At 48.1% G+C, this 19,255-nt stretch overlaps 1 pseudogene; it reads right to left on the reverse strand.

Annotated features, from left to right (window-relative positions):
• Positions 1–349: 349 nt before the first annotated feature.
• On the reverse strand, positions 350–1,132 carry LOC144773959 (ecto-ADP-ribosyltransferase 5 pseudogene; annotated as a pseudogene).
• Positions 1,133–19,255: the final 18,123 nt, after the last annotated feature.

The raw sequence follows: 19,255 nt of genomic DNA on the forward strand, positions 1-19,255 counted from the left end.
GATTCTCAAATTGCGATTCCCAAAAAATCACTATTTGAGAATCGCAAAAACAAAATTTCATACATATGGCCCAAAGTCTCTACATGAATCCACAGACCAGAGCCTTTCTGGCAATGTGAACAGGTAGGTGGGGCCACACAGAGGTACCACATACATCTATACATATGGGAGCGTCATGTTTTATGTGTTCCTATCCAAGCCTTAGGTTACCAAACTTTAGGTTTTACAAGGATTCAGTAAATATGTCTTAGGAGAGGTTCTACTTGGTTCATGCATACAATCCCGTAACAAAAGAAATGAGGCACTTTTGACATGGATATTGTTCACACATGCAGGCACATGTTGTCACTTAATACCTACCAAGTAAGTATGCACAGTTAAAGTAACTGCAGGTCTTTTGTGTACTGTGTAGTATAAATCTGGTGCCTTGCTCTGTTCTTGAGGATCCAGTCACATTGAACACCTCGTTCGCTGGAATCAGCACAGCGGACCCACTAGCATCATTGTCAAGGTTCTTCAGCTGAACTCCAAAGCAGGTTCTTATGGTGAAGAAGGAATCAGCATTAAAGTCTTCTTGTTCTCTATACAGAGATGATGAAGTAATCTGACCAAATCTCATTGTATTTTGTAATCCCTGGGGTGGCAGGTGCCGTAGATCCACTCCTCTGTAGACCATCTTAGCCTGGATTTTGCAGTCTTCGTATGAGAGCTGAAATGCTCTGGTCAGGTAGAAATGCAAGGATTTGAAATGAAAATTGTTCATGTAATACATTGTGGACCGGCCGCCCTCCCGGACAGCGGTGTTGAAGTCCTTGTAAATGCCACCATCACCAGCCCTGTAGGCCAGCAGTGCAACCCCGTAGTCGTCCTTGAAGCCCTTTGGGAGATCGGGCCGGGAGTCGCTGTTTATTATATTCGCCCATTTTTGTTTCGCACTGTCCCATTGCTTTTTTAACTTACTATTTCTGGACAGTTCTTTTTCTAACAGTCCGTCTTTTATAATTCTTTGCTCCATTTTATCAGCACAGCCTATGTATTGATCATCAAAGGAATTGAGCGCCATGTCGAGCGCGGTTCTACTTGCCTGCAGGAAAGAGATTATAACAAAATCACCATCAAAAGGTAATTGCATGAGCACAATATATTTAAAATATGACAGCTGTAATTAAAACATTTGTATTTTGTAAGTATTTGCATGTTAACCGGTTTTCACTGCATTGCCATTAGATATTGTGGCCCTTTGTACTGTGGGGCCATTTGCACCATTAACCATTTCCTCCTTTCCTAATACTTCCTTTATGAGTAATAGTGTCACACCAGTAGTACTTGTTTGCCTAGCTAAGCACCCTTAAGTAAAAAAACGTCCCCCGCTTGGCTCCCTCTTCACCTTCCTCCTCCTAAATCTGTCAATGGAAGCCAGGCATCACATCCTGTTAGTTTTGTTTCTGCTCCAAGTCAATGTTTGCCTAGTTAAGTAAAAAGACATGCATCTATGTATGTATGTGTCATGGGAGAAGTTTGCAGTGGCAGCTCCTCCGCTAAGGTGGAGGCACGCCGTCCCACTGTATATTTTGCCGTGCAAAAAGGAAAAAGAAAATGATAGTAACACTGCTTTATTACCATTTTATTTTCCCTTTGTTATGCAGGTTTACAGGGTAGGGCAGGGCTTTGCTGTCAATACAGCCAGTAAGGGAGGAGTGCTGGGCACTTAAGTGCTCATGACTGTTTGGCCGGCCCTCCTGGGCCGGCCAAACAGTCATGAGCACTTTGTGTGTTGCCAACCGGGTTGTACCGCCTGGTGAGGGACATGCACAGGCCCCCTGTTCCCGTCTGAGCGCCGATCCACGGGTTAAGGGAGCCTGGGTGTGTTTTCTGCTTCAAGCAGGAACAGAATAGGACGGCGCAAGGCGGCGGTCCGGCAGCAAAGTGAGTCACATTTTAATGTATTTTTCTATTACCCGTCTCCACCCCTGCCCCACACGTGCTACTCGGTGGCAGCCGCCACTAGAAGTTTGTGCCTCCTTGCTTGTTTTTCTGCCTTCTTTTCTGCTCACTTTCTGCCTTTTTCTACTCACTTCTAACCTTTATTTTGCCTCCTTCTGCTAATTTCTGACCTTTATTTTGACTCTTTCTGCTCGTTTCAATACTCAATTTTGCCTCCTTCTGCTCTTTTCTGACCTTTAGTTTGCCCCTTTCTGCTCACAGCTGACCTTTATTCTGCCTCTTCCTGCTTGTTTGTGATCTCCATTTTGCCCCTTGCTGCTCGTTTCTGACCATATTTTGTTTCTTTTTGCTCATTTCTGACCTCTATTTTGCTTCTTTCAGCTCATTTCTGATATCTATTTTGCCTCGTTATGCTTGTTTTATTGAGCAGGTCCACGTGCCAGCTCCCCCTGCGACATTTCTCCTGCCCAGCTTGTCCACAGTCTGCTACCCTCTACTGCCTTTGGTTTCTGCCTTGTGTGCTTGTTTTCTGCCTTCTTTTCTGCTCACTCCTGGCCTCTAATTTGCCTCTACTCTGCACATATCTGACCTCTATTCTGCTCATTTCTAACCTTTATTCTGCTTCTTTCAGCTCGTTTCAGACCTTTATTTTGCCTCTCTCTGCTCGCTTCTGACCTCTATTTTGCCTTTCTGCTCACTTCTGACCTCTAATTTTCCCCTTTCTTTTGACTTCTGACCTTTATTATGCCTTTTCTGCTCATTTCTTCCCTTTTTATGTTGTTTCCCTCCTCCTGCGGTTACCCTCCTCCCACCAACCAGTGCCCATTCTCCCCCCTGGACACCTAAAACTCAAGACCTGGCTCTTCAACAAAGACATTTCATCCACAGCACCCAGATACCCCGAGGGGCGACAGTACTGTGCTATACAAATGCTGATTGATTGGTTGATGATTGATTTCTTTAGCGCAAACCAAGCCAAAAGGCAGTGAAGTACTGTACAGGGCCAACTCTTTCCTAAAATTAGGCAGCATTAGGGCGGTCCTGATGGATATGGGATGTTGTATGTTGCCTTAGTTTTTCTTTTTTTTACCCTTCTCAGTCTTAAGGTGTCCTGCTGCAAGTGTGCCAGGAACCACCAGAGAACGACAGCCTAACAGCAAGATAAGGAGGAGTACTGGTTGTGATGGCTTTGTAAATGATGCAGCTGGTTTTGCAAGTGGTGTTGGCCAGCAAGCAGATCCAATGGAGGTTCATCAGGATGGGGGTGATGTACTCATATTTCTTTAGCCCATGGGTGAAATGTGCTTCAATGTTTAAGATGCATTCATGGGGTGCCACCAGTCAGATGTGAAAGTATGAGGGAATGAACAGCAGTTTTGAGGTTGCTTTCTGAAAGAATCTGTATCACTTTCTTTATAAGTCAACACCCCTACCAGGTTCAGCATTCCAAGCTGCAGGGGGGGCATAAATCATAGAAGCAGACCTGCTCAGCGCCCTCACCATGGATCAGCCTAGCCCAATAGACAACCTCGATAAGGACATCAACAACTTCAACAACTGGATCAAGAACTGTGCAGAGTCTCTCGCATCCATCAAACACACCAAGCATAGTAGATCAAACAAGCAGGCCAGCTGATACACAGAAGACCTCAGAGACACCAAACACTGTAAACCGCTAGAAAGGAAATGGAGAGGCAGCCATGACACCACAACAGAATTACTTAAAAGGCTGCACTCAGATGTTATCATTAGCAAATAAGAGATAACAAGAAAAAACACTAGTGGGCCGTATCGAAGGAAGGTCCAACAGCTGCAAGGAGATCATCTCAATCATCAAGGATTTCACCTCACCCTTAACCAATGGCAACAACATTGCTGCCTCCCAACAACTCTACAACAACCTATCCAACTTCTTCCACACCAACTTAGCACACCAACCCAACCTCAGAGAACTCATCGCTAACCTACCCACCACCAACCAAGACAGCCACCTAACTGAATGGACAACCCTCATCAGAAACAACACAGCGACTATCATGCGGACCAACCACTCTGGGGCCCCAGTGGATCCATGCCCCCAGCTCTACAACCTGGGAACATCACCAATCAGCACAAACCTGACCCACATCATCAACACCTCCATCAGGTCCGCCACTTTCCCGGATGAATGGAAACTTGCAGAAATCAACGCCCTCCTCAAGAAGCCCACAGCCGAACCAACTGAGCAACTTCCGACCCATCTTACTGCTCCCCTATTCAGCCAAAGTGATTGAGAAAGTCATCAACCAGCATCTCACAACCCACCCCGAACTCCACCATCTTCTAGACAACACTCAATTAATTAGGAATCAGAAAGAACCACAGCACCAAAACAGCACTCATTGCAGCCACCTACGACATTCGAATCATCCTAGACTGAGGATTAACAGCACCCCTCATTCCACAGCCTTCAATCTTAGTTATAAGGATCCGCTCTCAAATGGATCTGTTCCTTTCTCACGGGAACACCCCAAAAGGTCATGGTGTCACATTTCACATCAGAGACCAAGAAACTGTTAGGTGTCCCACAGAGATCGTCCCTCAGCCCCACCCTTTTCAACAAACCCATGTCACTGCTCACTAACATCATTCGATCACATGACATCATTGTCATCTCTTACGCCGATGACACCCAACTCATCCTCTTCCTGATGGACAAGACAGCCAGCACCAGAACCAACTTCGCCAACTGCATGACCATGATAGCAGAATGGATGCAAACCTACAGGCTGAAGCTCTGAAAAGACGGACGTACTGGTCGTAGGCAACAAGACCTCTCCACAGGACTCCACCTAGTGGCTGTGGGAATTGGACCAACACCCACAGACCACACAAGAAATCTATGGATCATCCAAGGTGACAAGCTCAACATGACAGCTCAAGTCAACACAGTGTACACCTTCTGCTTCCACATCCTACGCATGCTGCGAAAGATCTTCGAATTGTTGCCTCAGAACACCAGATAAACTGTCACGCAAGCACTTATCACCAGCAGGCTGAACTACAACAACACTCTCAATGCCGGAATCTCCAAACAACTCTTAATCGGACTCCCGACCATCCAGAACACCGCAGCAAGACTCATACTCGACCTCCCACACTGCACTCACATCACGCCTCACTCACATCACACTGGATCTCAGGAAGCTACACTGGCTCCCCATTCACAAGAGTAGCCAATTCAAATTTCTCACACTCGCATACAAAGACCTACCCAACACATGACCAAAATACCTGAACAGCTGCATACACTTTCACCAACACACTAGAAACCTACACTCTGCCACACTCTTACTTGCACACACTCCCCGCATCTGCAAAAGCAAACCGGAAGTCACTCGTTCTTCTACAACACACCCAATACATGGAAAGATGTCCCTCAAGACATCAGAGCCTACTCTTCACTTCTTGAGTTCTGCAAGGTGGTGAATACCTAATTCTTTGTACAAGTACCCTGCCCATGCACCCAATACCATCTTGGGTGATTAGCGCACTATATCAACATAACATAAGATAACATTACATAAGTAAAGAAAAAGCCTTTCTTAGCTTTTTTAGCAATAATTTGTTTGAGGGTGAGGATGATGTCCAGTATGAATCCAAGGTGCATGTCATTAAACCAGGTTTGTACTGTTTGATGTTTGTTGTTCTAAGCAATACTAGGTAATCTTGGTTGGGTTGAGCTTCAGGTAGGGACAGGATATCAAGGTCTGGAAGATGTGGAGCCAATATTTGAGGCTTTGGATGTCTGGAGCAGAGGAAACTTTGAAGTACAGTTGAATATAACTAGCATGCTGGTAAATATTGATGCTGTCAAGCACCAAGCAGTTCCATCCGGAAGTTCAAGACAACAGGAGACAGTATGTAACCCTGGGGGACGCCACAAGTGATAGGTATCATTAGGCACCTGGAGGTGCCCCTGTGATCAAATTAGTGTGAGTTGAAAAGGAAGTAAGGGAAATGAGAGAAGGTCATTGCTGGTTATTACCATTCAAGATTGCAGGGCACGCACAATGGTTGGATGTTCAACTGTAAGACCATTTGTTTATAATTATTGTTTATTTTATGCACATTAGGATCGCTACAGCAGTCATTATAAGTCACCAACTGCAGCGTATCATTAGACCTTAATTTCAGGGAGACATCCTTTTTCAGTACAAGACTTTGACCTATGCTAATTACAAAATACCAATGGCATCGCCAGCATAGTGGATGCTGCATTGTTTTGTTCCCTCTGCAACCGATGTAAACAAGGAAGTTAGAAGTTAACTGTTGCTGAGCAAGAGAAATAGACGCTGCTGCTCACTTGATTGTTCTCACTGCAGATCAGTGTAAAAAGATGTCACTGAAGCGCCAAGAAAAAACTTCATCTTTGGGCCATAATGAGGACCATGATATGGAAGGTGGCTCTGAAGAGACTATTTCTTTGGGATCAAACCAAAATAGGATTGCAAAAGCTGTGGAAGTGATGTTTTTAGCAAAGGCAGGTCCTCACACTCCAAAACTTCAAAGGCTAGGATCTGCACCTGATGATGATTATGATAAACCCGAAGAAGAGAGTGTAAGGGGTGTTTTGTTCAAGGCCCTGAATTGGCAGACGTTTGAACACATGTAAAATTAATATGGCCCTCCCAGAATCTTCAACACAAGTAGAGCATGAACATTTCTCCATTCTGTATCACAAAAGACAACCACCAAGGTTCCTTCTGCATTCAGAATTTTGTAAAGTTTCCCCCAAGATTCTGTTTGCAAGAAAGTAGAAGCAGCAGCAAAGTAAGCCTATTCCATCTCTAGTTTCTTAATCAGATCCAGTACATGTGCTAACTATACAATCCAGCCACTATTGAAAGATAACCAACTGTTCACAGAGCATATGAAGCAGGGGCAGACCGTAGGTGAAGATTGTCAATAATGGGCCCTCTTGTCTGATATATTTTTCAACTCTTTAAGTGGCTGCATCAGCTTCTGGCTCTTCAATCAAAGCCAAAAGGCACATATGGATTCAGGGTCAGAAGACGGATACATCACAAAAGTCAATGCTGATCCACTTACCGTTCTCCATTGTAAAATTATTTTGTCCGCAATTTGAGTACGGGGAAAAAGATCAGTGCAAGATTGATAACTCGTGGTTTCAGTTTGACTCTCCTTAAGGGAACATGGTTCGGCCTGCAAAAGAGGTTTTTGATTTACATCTGTTTTAAGGAATGTCAATAAGCCCATTCAAGGGAGGGGTCATGGTGGGTGGGCACCCATCAGGGCAAGACTAGGGACTAGTCAACTACTTCAGCAAGTCAGCCTCTCTCCCTACTAAAGCATCACTATGTTAAAAGCCTTCCAGAGACTCCAGTTGGGGGATGACTAAGACCCTTTTCAAAGTTAGGAAGTATTCAAAAACAGACAGCTCAGTTCTGGAAACCATGAGATGGTTATCAGATTCAGATCCTCCAAATAACTTTTTTTTGTCAAACTTCTATGCTTCAGTCTCCTCTTTGGAGGAAAGCACAATCGGAAGGACTTCATGAACTCTTGAAAAAAGGTTCATTAATTCCCGTTACAAAGGCAGAAGAGGCATCAGATCGTTGTTCAATCTTCTTCTTGGTTTGGAAGATGTCTGGAGACTTCAGGCCTGTGCTGGACTTGAAGAGGTAGAACCTTTTTATTCCACTTCACATGTTCAAGATGCTGGTACTACAAATAATCCTTCCTTTCATAAAAGAGGGCTACTTCACATCATCCCTAGAACTATTAGATGATTATCTTCATGTATCAATGCATACAAATGTACAAAGATATCTAAGGTTGTATGTTCAAGGACTCCAGTACCAGCCAATAGCTATTAGCTCCTCTGGTGGGAATAATTCACTCAGAGGGATTTCAAGTATTCCTATACCTTTCAGATGAGGTAAGAGGAAAATCAGGATATCTGCACATTCTGTCAATGCACAGCTTCCTCATCAAGCAGAAGAAATTCCAGCTAATTCTGAATAAAAAATTACTGTTCAATGGAACAGTTTTTCGATCAGATTTGGGTCAGGTCTTTCTCTCTGCTCAGTGAGAGCAAGAACTGTTTTCAAGAGTCTCAACCCATCTGTCAAGATCAGTGTTGAGAGAGGTTAAGAGTGCAGGAGGCGATTACATCTACTTATGCAGTTCTCCACTTGCCCAGATTGCATCTCTATCCCTTGGCTCATCACCTGTTGCCTCACTGGAGTCTGATTTTCGAAGACTGTGAGGCACAGATTCCAGTGATGAATCAGATACGGCAGTTCCTCAATTGTGATTAGTCCCTGCCAATCTAAGCAGAGCTCCTCCTTTCTTCCTCCCTCCTATAGCAGTCCTGGCAACAGATAGGAGTAGCCTGAGTGGCGAGCAACATTATCAGACAGACCATATTAAAGGTTTTGGGACACAGCTTTGTGTCTGAATTCTTCAAGTTGGATGCATTGAAAGCAGCCCAACTAGCTTTGCTCCATTCTGAGAGAACAGGTGGCCCTAATAAGAAATGACAATTAGATTGTGAAGTTGCATCTCACACATTAAGTGGGGAATGGGTTCCCAATCTCTTGATATTCTATTATGTTATGTTATATTATATCATATTATATTATATTATGTTAGATTAGATTAGATTAGATTGTACTATTACATTGTGTGTGGGTGTGTTGAACTTGGCCCTTCTGGCAGGTTCACTCCTGAACATTTTGCCTTTTAGTGTTACATAGTTATAATGATTTCTGGTCTTTGCGCACTTTAGCACTGTGGCGCAGTGTAAAGTGCGTGCGCTCTCTAAGTGCGTGTGTGAGATTGGCCTGCCTTCCCATAGGAATGCATGGGGAATGTGTGTGTCCATGGTAATTCCTGATGCGTGGGGAGTGCAAGTGCGAGGTTGGTATGTGTGGACTCGTGTGATTAAATGCTGCGCGATGATGTGTGCAGCGTTATTGTGTCTAGTGTGGAAGTGCCACTTCTAGAAGTTGGCCTGTCTGTGCAGTGAATGTGCTGGTTTGTGATTGGCTGGGGCTGGCTGGTGTGCCAGGCTCCTGGAGTCAGGATGGGTCTTCCCCGGTGGTGAATGGGAGATCTGCATGTTGATGGCTGAGGAGGAGTGCACCTGGGACCTGAATAGGGCTGGGCTTTCCCCCCACAATGCTGGCTGCACCCTCTGTGGTGTGTCTGATGTCCCTGACCCATCCTGTGAATAGAGAGAGGGGCTGAGCAAAACAAAGTGCTCAGGAACCAGTTGTATCAGGTTCGACCCTTGCCTGCACCTTTAGACAAAAGAATTGTGTGTATAAAAAGAGGCTGTGACCTCTTGTAAAAGTTCTTGTTTGCTGACTAGAATCTACCAGGGGCGTGCTGCTGCTGGGACCCAGGGGAAGGCTTGCCTCCCTGGGCTCTGCCCAGCCCCTGGATTACTGATGGACTTTTTTTTTGCTGGATGACCTCTCTGGGACACTTCCGCCTTATTTCCTGGGGGACCTGGAGGACTCCCCTTTGCTGTGGGCTGTTTTTGCTCCATCTCCTTGCCCCAGGACCTTTGATAACACAGGAGCGCTGTATTTTGCGTTTAAGGCTGGCCTGGGAGCGCTTTTGCTTTGGTTTATTCCTTATCTGGGGGGAGCCTGCCCCTCATGGCTGCATTCCTTGGTTGTCGCGGGGGTGCCAGCCCCACTTATTTTTGTTGTTTCCAGGCAAGGGCCACCCTGCCTTATGCCCGCTTTTTAATTGTTTTTTTATCTACGGGTGCCAACCCCGTTTATATGCACCGTGGCGGGTGCCCACCCCGCCTCTACGTTTGTTTTCATCACCGAGGGTGCCCACCCCTCATCTGTGCCCCTGGTTCACCGCCGCGGCCGGGAGAAGTACAGGAAGCCGAAGTTCGGCCCGCGCCGCCTGACTGTGGGCGGGGCCGGGAGGACGCTGTTTCCGTTTCCCCCTTCCTGGGGGAAGCCGTGCCGTGCCGCGTTGGGCCTGGGGAAAGAGCCGATGGCAGCGCGGGGCTCCCAGAAGTAATGGGAAGCCCCGCGCCACAGGAAAAGCAGCCGCTACCAGCCGGGCTCTCAGAAGCGAGAGAGAGCCCCGCCCGCCGCCTCAAAGAAGCTGCTGGGGCTCCCGTGAGCGAGGGAGAGCCCCGGCGTGCCACAAAGAAGAGACTGCGTCCCCCACCTGACGAACGGTGAAGAGGAGTCCCCCTCGAACAGCCCAGTAAGTCAGAGATGGGCTGGGGGACTCCATGGGCGTTTCGGTGCATGCCGACTGCGGCACTTAGGGGGGCATGCCTCAGTTCTAAAAGCCCCTGACGAGGGAGGTAGGTATTGCCTGAGCCCCGCGGCTCCAACAGGGGACACCTTCTGTTTTCAAGCCCTGAGTGGGCCCACCAGGGGGCATGATTATTTTAGGAGCCAGAGGGCTCCAAGGCCCATGATTATTCCCCGAGCCTGAGGGCTCCCACGTTTTGCACCTTTGTGTTTTAGAGCCTAGAGGGCTCCCCAAAACGCGCTTTCTTTGTTCTAGAGCCTAGAGGGCTCCCACAGGCGCAGTCTTTGTCCCACAGTGCCAGGGGGAGCCCATGTCGCAGATTTGTTTCTCAGCTGCCCAGCAAGTAGTGGGCAGCTGCACCGTTTAGGTTTTGCTTCCGAGGGACATGTGTTCTCTGGACTCAGGAGTGAGGCGCACTCCTTCATCCCTACTTTGGCCTTCCCCAGCTGCGCAGCACTTAGTGCCAGCTGCAGCGTTTAGGCCCTGTTCCTGTCCTCAGCTGCCCAGCAAGTAGTGGGCAGCTGCTACGTTTAGGTTTTTGGCGCAGTGGCGCAACCTGGACTTTGTTATGAGTTATGTGCTTCTTAGGGTGCTAGGAAATGTACTGTGTGTTGTATGTTTTGCGTACCCTGTGTTCTGGTACTTCTGAATGTGTTTTTATGCATCATGTACAAAGTTGCTTTTCTACACCGCTGAATGTGTTCTTATGCATCATGTGTTTTCCCTACACCTCTGAATGTGTTTTTATGCATCACGTGCAAAGCTTCTAGCCTATACATCTGAATGGGTTTTCATGCCTCATGTGTAAGCTTCAGGTCTATACCTCTGAATGTGTTTCAATGCATCCTGTGTGAAGCTTCTGCTTGTTCTGTGTTCTATGTTCTAGTTCTACCAAGTGCTTATTCCTGGCAGTGGTCCGTGTGGCCCTGTCCTGTGTACATATAAACCCTTGTAAATGTTGCCCATGCCAGTTGGCAGAATGTACATCCTGTGATTCTGATTCTGATGTGTTTTGATAATACAAAGGCTATTTTTAGATAACTTTGTATGGAGTTCCTTTTGTGGGGGGTCTTGGATGTTGTTGCTGGTGTGTGCGTGCGCAAATGCTTTACACATCGCCTCTGAGATAAGCCTGACTGCTCGTGCCAAGCTACCAAGAGGGTGAGATGGGGTTATCTTGGCGGGTGACTTCCTTGCCCTGACTTAGAATGGTGGTTTCTGCCTGACTTTGGCGCAAGCCTTAGCCAACCAGAAATCCCATTTCTAACATTGTTGGTCAGCGGTGGAAAATGGACTTGTGTTTGTGCAGTACCACAGCAACAACTGGCCTCACTACAAAACTCTGCATTTTAGATACTCACATGGAAAGGGATTATTGTTTTTTAAGTTTGTTCTAAAAATTTCATTTCTTTAGAAATGTGTTTCTTGTGCACCGTGAGTTAGGTGTCCCTAGCTCAGGAGGGTAGATCATCCCCTAAGTGCAGTGTTTTTTTCTGGATTCACCAAAAGGGTGGGACCCAGTGGTGGAATTGAATGTGTGTGTGTGTGTTTGTATTTTATATAGCGCACTTATACCCAGAGGTCTCGTAGCGCTGTATTCATACCGCTGTGGAACCCTTCCTGGCTTTCCTGTGAGATGTCCACTCCCGGGCACCCCCAAGGTGAAGCCAGGCATCCAAGCGCTGCTGGGGCCATTGTGGAGATTAAGCAAGCTATTGCCCAGAGTCACAGAGTGGGACCCATGATTAGACTAGGCACTGAGGCGAGAATGATCAGGTCCGGGGAGATTGAGTCCAAGAGCCGCCGAGGTAGGAATCGAACCCTGGCCCCAGGCCAGACCTCTGCATCAGGGTCTGCCGCTCTAACCATTGAGCCACACTTCTCCACGAAAATGTGTCAAGTGCATGTGTTCCCCGTCCCGTTCCCGGAGTAATGGTACCTGTGTCACGTGTGGTCAGGTTGAGAAATCAGGGGTGGTAGAAACTGCCTTACTGGTCTGGGGGTGGGGGTGTGTGTGGATGAATGGTGTGTTGCACTGGACAAGTGGTGTGAGTTCTCTGGGATAAGGAGCTTGCTGAATAAATGGATGTGTGTTGGATTTCAGGGGTGGGCCTGAAGCTCAAGGGAGTTTCCCCTGCCCCTGTGCCATTGTGTTATTTGTTGGGGAGTGACCCTAAGGAAAGTTCGGGTCTTCCAGCCCGGTGGTGGAAGTGGCTCAGAGGAGCACAAGCCCGGTCTCTGTAGTCTGGGTGGTTGTTTTGGGAACACCAGGTGAGGGAGCCTAGCATGCCCGTATGGAGCGTCCTTTGAAGGGGATCTCCCAGTGTCTGAAGGACGGGGAGTGTCTGTAAGCAGAGCTCCATTAGTCCTGGTGTCTGGCAGTACCGCTCCAGTTGGGAGGGTGCAGAAGTCCAGATGGAGAGGTGCGAGGGGGGATAGGCTCCCCAGTGGAGGAACCAGTGGGTCAGGGGCCAGCCAGAAGGGCTGTTTTGCCGGGGAGTGACCATGGTGATGCCACCTCTGTCCTGAGTGACAGGCAGACTGTTACACGACACATTAGTTATGTGTCACCCTCAAGGAAGTCCTGGTGCGCTAGGCATCTGACCAAAGGGTACGTCCCTCGGGTGGGGAGCCAGTAGCCGGTGTTTCCGGATCCTGATGTAAGGGCAACTGTAAGCAGTGTCCTGAAGTTACAAGAAGGAACTTCTGCCTGAAGAGAAGGAACCGGGTAAGCTGTATGGAGGAGTACTGTCCCTGACCTGGGGGATTGGCCTGCAGTGGTTGCCTTGCTGCTGAAGGAGAGGAGAAAATCTTAGATTTTTGTTTTCAACTTGTAGAAGTCCTGGTGCGCCAGGCATCTAACCAAAGGGTAGCGTCCCTAGGTTGGGGAGCCAGGTTCAGGTGTTTGCCTGTCCTGGGCGGCAGGGCGACTGTAACCAGTGTCCTGGCCGGTTTGTCTTCTAGGGGTACCCCTTTGAACACAGGTGGGGCTCATCTTAAGTGAGGAGACCCTGTGTTTCCCAGAAGGGGTGGTACAGGCCTAGCAAGGATCTTTAGGGTTCTTGGCTGAGTGTTGTGGTACTACCCTGAGAGCAGGTGGGGCTTACCTTAAGTGGAGGGACCCTGTTCTACAGTGGGAGGGTGCAGAACTCTAGAAGAGGGTCAGAGGGAGTCTGACCCCTGTGCATCCAGTGAATTTGGATCCCAGGTGGTAGACCAGTTGAGGGAAAGATGTCCTGAACTGGTGGGAGAGTTGTGTTCTGGAGGGTGCTTCTCCTGGGAGAGTGCGCAACCCCAGAAGTAGAGGTAGGGTGAGGCATTCTTGCCCGTGACCTCTGGTCAGCCTGAGGGTACGGACCCTAGGTTGGAGGATCAGTGGTAGTTTGGAACTACACTGAGAAAGGGAGTGGAGAATGGCTATTGTAGGCCAGGGGTTACCACCCCCCACTCTGTGGATAGGCATGGAACAGTGGTTTCTGGGTGGCCTAGGGCTTGCTCCTAGCCGTGGACAACTAAGGAGTACCAGTGTGGTAGCCTGGTTGGGCCTGTTTTTTTTTAAGGTATGTGCTTGTCTTGTGGAACAACAGGGCGTAGAACCGGAGGGTGTCCCTGCAGTGCGGGATCGCGTCCGTGTTCTATCGCCCAAAGCCGGGAAGTCCATCACAGTGGTGATTGGTCTGCCCTGCGTTTTGGCTGGAAGGAGGTTGTGTTGGACTTGGCCCTTCTGGCAGGTTCACCCCTGAACGTTTTGCCTTTTAGTGTTACATAGTTTTAATGATTTCCGGTCTTTGCGCACTTTAGCACTGTGGCGCAGTGTAAAGTGCGTGCGCTCTCTGAGTGCGTGTGTGAGATTGGCCTGTCCTCCCATAGGAATGCATGGGGAATGTGTGTGTCCATGGTAATTCCTGATGCGTGGGGAGTGCAAGTGCGAGTTTGGAATGTGCGGACTCGTGTGATTAAATGCTGTGCGATGATGTGTGCTGCGTTATTGTGTCTAGTGTGGAAGTGCCACTTCTAGAAGTTGGCCTGTCTGTGAAGTGAATGTGCTGGCTTGTGAGTGGCTGGGGCTGGCTGGTGTGCCAGGCTCCTGGAGTCAGGATGGGTCTGCCCCGGTGGTGAATGGGAAATCTGCATGTTGATGGCTGGGGAGGAGTGCACCTGGGACCTGAATAGGGCTGGGCTTTCCGCCCACAATGCTGGCTCCACCCCCTGTGGTGTGTCTGATGTCCCTGACCCATTCTGTGATTAGAGAGAGGGGCTGAGCAAAACAAAGTGCTCAGGAACCAGTTGTATCTGGTTCGCCCCTTGCCTGCACCTTTAGACAAAGGAATTGTGTGTATAAAAAGAGGCTGTGGCCTCTTGTAAAAGGTTCTTGTTTGCTAACTAGAATCTACCAGGGGCGTGTTGCTGCTGGGGCCCAGGGGAAGGCTTGCCTCCCTGGGTCCTGCCCAGCCCCTGGATTACTGATGGACTTTTTTTTTGCTGGATGACCTCTCTGGGACACTTTTGCCTTATTTCCTGGGGGACCTGGAGGACTCCCCTTTGCTGGGGGCTGTTTTTGCTCCATCTCCTTGCCCCAGGACCTTTGATAACACAGGAGCGCTGTATTTTGCTTTTAAGGCTGGCCTGGGAGCGCTTTTGTTTTAGTTTATTCCTTATCTGGGGGGAGCCTTCCCCTCATGGCTGCATTCCTTGGTGGCCGCGGGGGTGCCTGCCCCGCTTATTTTTGTTGTTTCCAGGCAAGAGCCACCCTGCCTTATGCCCGCATTTTAATTGTTTTTTATCTACGGGTGCCAACCCCGTTTATATGCACCGTGGCGGGTGCCCACCCCGCCTCTACTTTTGTTTTCATCACCGAGGGTGCCAACCCCTCATCTGTGACCCTGGTTCACCACCGCGGCCCGGGAGAAGCACAGGAAGCCGAAGTCCGGCCCGCGCCGCCTGGCTGTGGGCGGGGCCGGGAGGACGCTGTTTCTGTTTCCCCCTTCCTGGGGGAAGCCGTGCCATGCTGCCTTGGGCCCGGGGGAAGAGTCGATGGCAGGGCGGGGCTCCCGGAGGTAAAGGGAAGCCCCTCGCCACAGGAAAAGTAGCCGCTACCAGCGGGCCTCTCAGAAGCAAGAGAGAGCCCCGCCCGCCGCCTCAAAGAAGCCGCCGCGGCTCCCGTGAGCGAGGGAGAGCCCCGGCGGCCCACAAAGAAGAGACCGCGTCCCCCCCCCCCGACGAGCGGTGAAGAGGAGTCCCCCTCGAACAGCCCAGTAAGTCAGAGAAGGGCTGGGGGACTCCATGGGCGTTTCGGTACGTGCCGACTGCGGCACTTAGGGAGGCATGCCTCAGTTCTAAAAGCCCCTTACAAGGGTGGTAGGTATTGCCTGAGCCCCGCGGCTCCAACAGGGGACACCTTCTGTTTTCAAGCCCTGAGTGGGCCCACCAGCGGGCATGATTATTTTAGGAGCCAGAGGGCTCCAAGGCCCATGATTATTTTCCGAGCCTGAAGGCTCCCACGTTTTGCACCTTGGTGTTTTAGAGCCTAGAGGGCTCCCCAAAACGCGCTTTCTTTGTTCTAGAGCCTAGAGGGCTCCCATGGGCGCAGTCTTTGTCCCACAGTGCCAGGGAGAGCCCATGTCGCAGATTTGTTTCTCAGCTGCCCAGTAAGTAGTGGGCAGCTGCACCGTTTAGGTTTTGCTTCCTAGGGACATGTGTTCTCTGGACTCAGGAGTGAGGCGCATTCCTTCATCCCTACTTTGGCCTTCCCCAGCTGCGCAGCACTTAGTGCCAGCTGCAGCGTTTAGGCCCTGTCCCTGTCCTCAGCTGCCCAGCAAGTAGTGGGCAGCTGCTACGTTTAGGTTTTTGGCGCAGTGGCGCAACCTGGACTTTGTTGTGAGTTATGTGCTTCTTAGGGTGCTAGGAAATGTACTGTGTGTTGTATTTTTTACGCACCATGTGTTCTGGTACCTCTGAATGTGTTTTTATGCATCATGTACAAAGTTGCTTTTCTACACCGCTGAATGTGTTCTTATGCATCATGTGTTTTTCCTACACCTCTGAATGTGTTTTTATGCATCATGTGCAAAGCTTCTAGCCTATACCTCTGAATGGGTTTTCATGCCTCATGTGTAAGCTTCTAGCCTATACCTCCGAATGTGTTTCTATGCATCATGTGTGAAGCTTCTGCTTGTTCTATGTTCTATGTTCTAGTTCTACCAAGTGCTTATTCCTGACAGTGGTCCGTGTGGCCCTGTCCTGTGTACATATAATCCCTTGTAAATCTTGCCCGTGCCAGTTTGCACAATGTACATCCTGTGATTATGATTCTGATGTGTTTTGATAATACAAAGGCTATTTTTATATAACCTTGTGTGGAGTTCCTTTTGTGGGGGGCTTGGATGTTGTTGCTGCTGGGTGCGTGCCCAAATGCTTTACACATCGCCTCTGAGATAAGCCTGACTGCTCGTGCCAAGCTACCAAGAGGGTGAGCAGGGGTTATCTTGGTGGGTGACTTCCTTGCCCTGACTTAGAATGGTGGTTTCTGCCTGACTTTGGCGCAAGCCTTAGCCAACCAGAAATCCCACATCTAACAGGGTGGAACAGAGTTTCCTGTCTCTAGGTACCGTATATACTTCGGAGAAGGAGAATGAGGCAATGGACCATTTGAGACAGGTGCCTTGATACAGGCATGGGGAGTGGATGCCTCAGTTTTAGAATGGACCAACGGGCTGTTGTATGCATTTCCCCAAATACAAATGACTACAAGGGCATTGAGAAGATCCGGGAAAATCAAGCAACAGCATTATTGATGTTTCCATGTTGCTCATACTGGCCGTGGTATCCACTTCTCCTTCATTTATTGAGCAGACCACATTGGATTTTTGCTCCCAATCCTTACCTTTTTGAAGCGCCCTTCCGTCTGGAGAGTTCCTTTATTTGTTTAAATCAGTGGGTTTGTAACTTGAAAGGTTTGCTTTGCAGGCAAAGGGCTGTTTTTCAAAAGTGGCTTTTTATGTCCCACATTTGAGTATCGCTTCAACCCATAAGGTTCATGCATGCCATTGGTGTCATTTTGATAGCTGACAAAAAAATAAAGGCTTATCCTCATTTAACTTTAACCGAGCTAAGGTTCTATATTTTTTAGGGAGGAGTTTCAGTTGGGCCTAGTTGTATACATCCTCCCAAGTCAAGGGGCAGCAATCTTGGCATATAGAGAAGCAGAGATAAAGTCTATTCCTACTTTGACATCTTACCTGTTAAAGAATTGTTTTCTTCAAAGATCGGTTATACTTGCACTCCTGGGATTTTCTATTGACTTTGAAGGCATCCCTAGTGCCTTCTTTTGAGCCTTTAAAAACTGCTGACCATAACTTTTTATCTTACAATGTTCTGTTTTTGGTTGCAATTTGCTCAGGTAGAACTCGAAAATTGTGTGTTCCCATAAGCATTTTAAGCTCAGAGACTTTATTTCAATTCTTCAGAGATAAAGCATCCCAGTCCCTCTTTTGTGCCAAAGATTCTTTCTTCCTTCTATCTTTCACAGGACTTAACTCTACTTGTTGTTTCCCACTCCAAAGATAAGGGGAGTCTCCGTTTTCAAACCCTAATACCTTTATGACTCCCTAATGACTCTAGGTTGGAGGTAACTTTTCTTCAGACTTTGGTACCTGTGTGTTGGATTCGGCCACAGATGGACAATTTTAAATGAATTTGTTTATGATTGATTAATTCATTGGGTGTTGCTTAATTCTCGTGTGAGCCTCTTTCTTAGGACTTATTGGAATACCTAATATTGGATGCTACCTTATATGGTAAGGACTGGGATTGAGAAAATGGATGAGGTGGTAATGACCTGTAATCTTTTTAATTTCTCCGATCAACCAATTATGGATTATATTATTACATTATATCACACTGTATTTTAGAAAGGGATGTCTCATTTCCTCTCGTTCACAAGAAATGGGAGATCAAAGTTAAGAGGACGCCATTTTGGAAGACTTTTTTTTATTTATGGTTGCTTGGATTAGCAAACAAGTTCTGCCGGTGTGAAACAATTACTCTTATGGTAAGAACTGGATTTGGAGTAATAAAGATACATTAAATAACCGGGTCATCTGCTTGTTTCAGTGTGTTATTCTGTTCAGCATGTCAATGTGATGTGAACTTTTAAAACAACACTTAAGGAAACTTGGACTGAATCTTCAAATAAAAGTAATAGTGCCCCCTTAGCGATGCTTGTGAGTGGCCTTCTGTGTGCCACAATTTCTGTGCATGCTGTCAGGCAGGAATTTGGTGCTGGGTTCTTCCCTTTTCACTCGCCATTACTAAGGGAGTCCTGGATAGTTTCTTTTCCTCTTCTTATTAATATTCTTAGATTTAGCAGGTCGCCACATCTGATCTAATGGAGTAGTCAAATGCTGAAGCGTGGGGGAGCTTGGAACAATTGCTGGGCTGCAGAAGAGGGGGTCCATATGAAGGGTGGTCAAGGCAGCACATCCTTTCTCGGATCAGAGACTGAAGCCCCGGTAAGCAGGGGGTCTTCTAGCACTGAGCAAAGAAGTATGCAGCAAAAAAGGTGCATGCGGGTGCTGTGAGACACCACTGACAGCCACGCACACCACACAGCCAGGCACTCCAGGTTTTCACACCCGGGGTGGACTGGACACCAGTCTGCTCTACCAATGTGAGCTAGGCCACGTACCTCCGTGCCAGGAACAAGGGGGTATCCTGCAATGGGTGATCAGTGTCTGACCGTAGGAGGATAAAGGGAGCAGAGCGCCTTGTGGCAACCCCAGCTGCACCCAGGTAGAGCCTCAGGGGGATTGGGGTTCAAGCAACTTTCAGACAGGCACAGCGCAGACAGGAACCCAGTGCCACAAGGTTCATTCAAAGTGTCAGGTTTCAATATGCCCGGCAATTCACAATGATTCTTGCAGCTAGCTGTGTTCTTCTGTAATCCGAGTAATCCACCTCCACGAATCACAGGCTACAAATGACAGGAACTTAATCAAAAAAGTTTATTACTCCC

This window comes from Lissotriton helveticus, chromosome 8, assembly GCF_964261635.1.
Source record: "Lissotriton helveticus chromosome 8, aLisHel1.1, whole genome shotgun sequence".
In the NCBI taxonomy this organism is placed as follows: domain Eukaryota; kingdom Metazoa; phylum Chordata; class Amphibia; order Caudata; family Salamandridae; genus Lissotriton; species Lissotriton helveticus.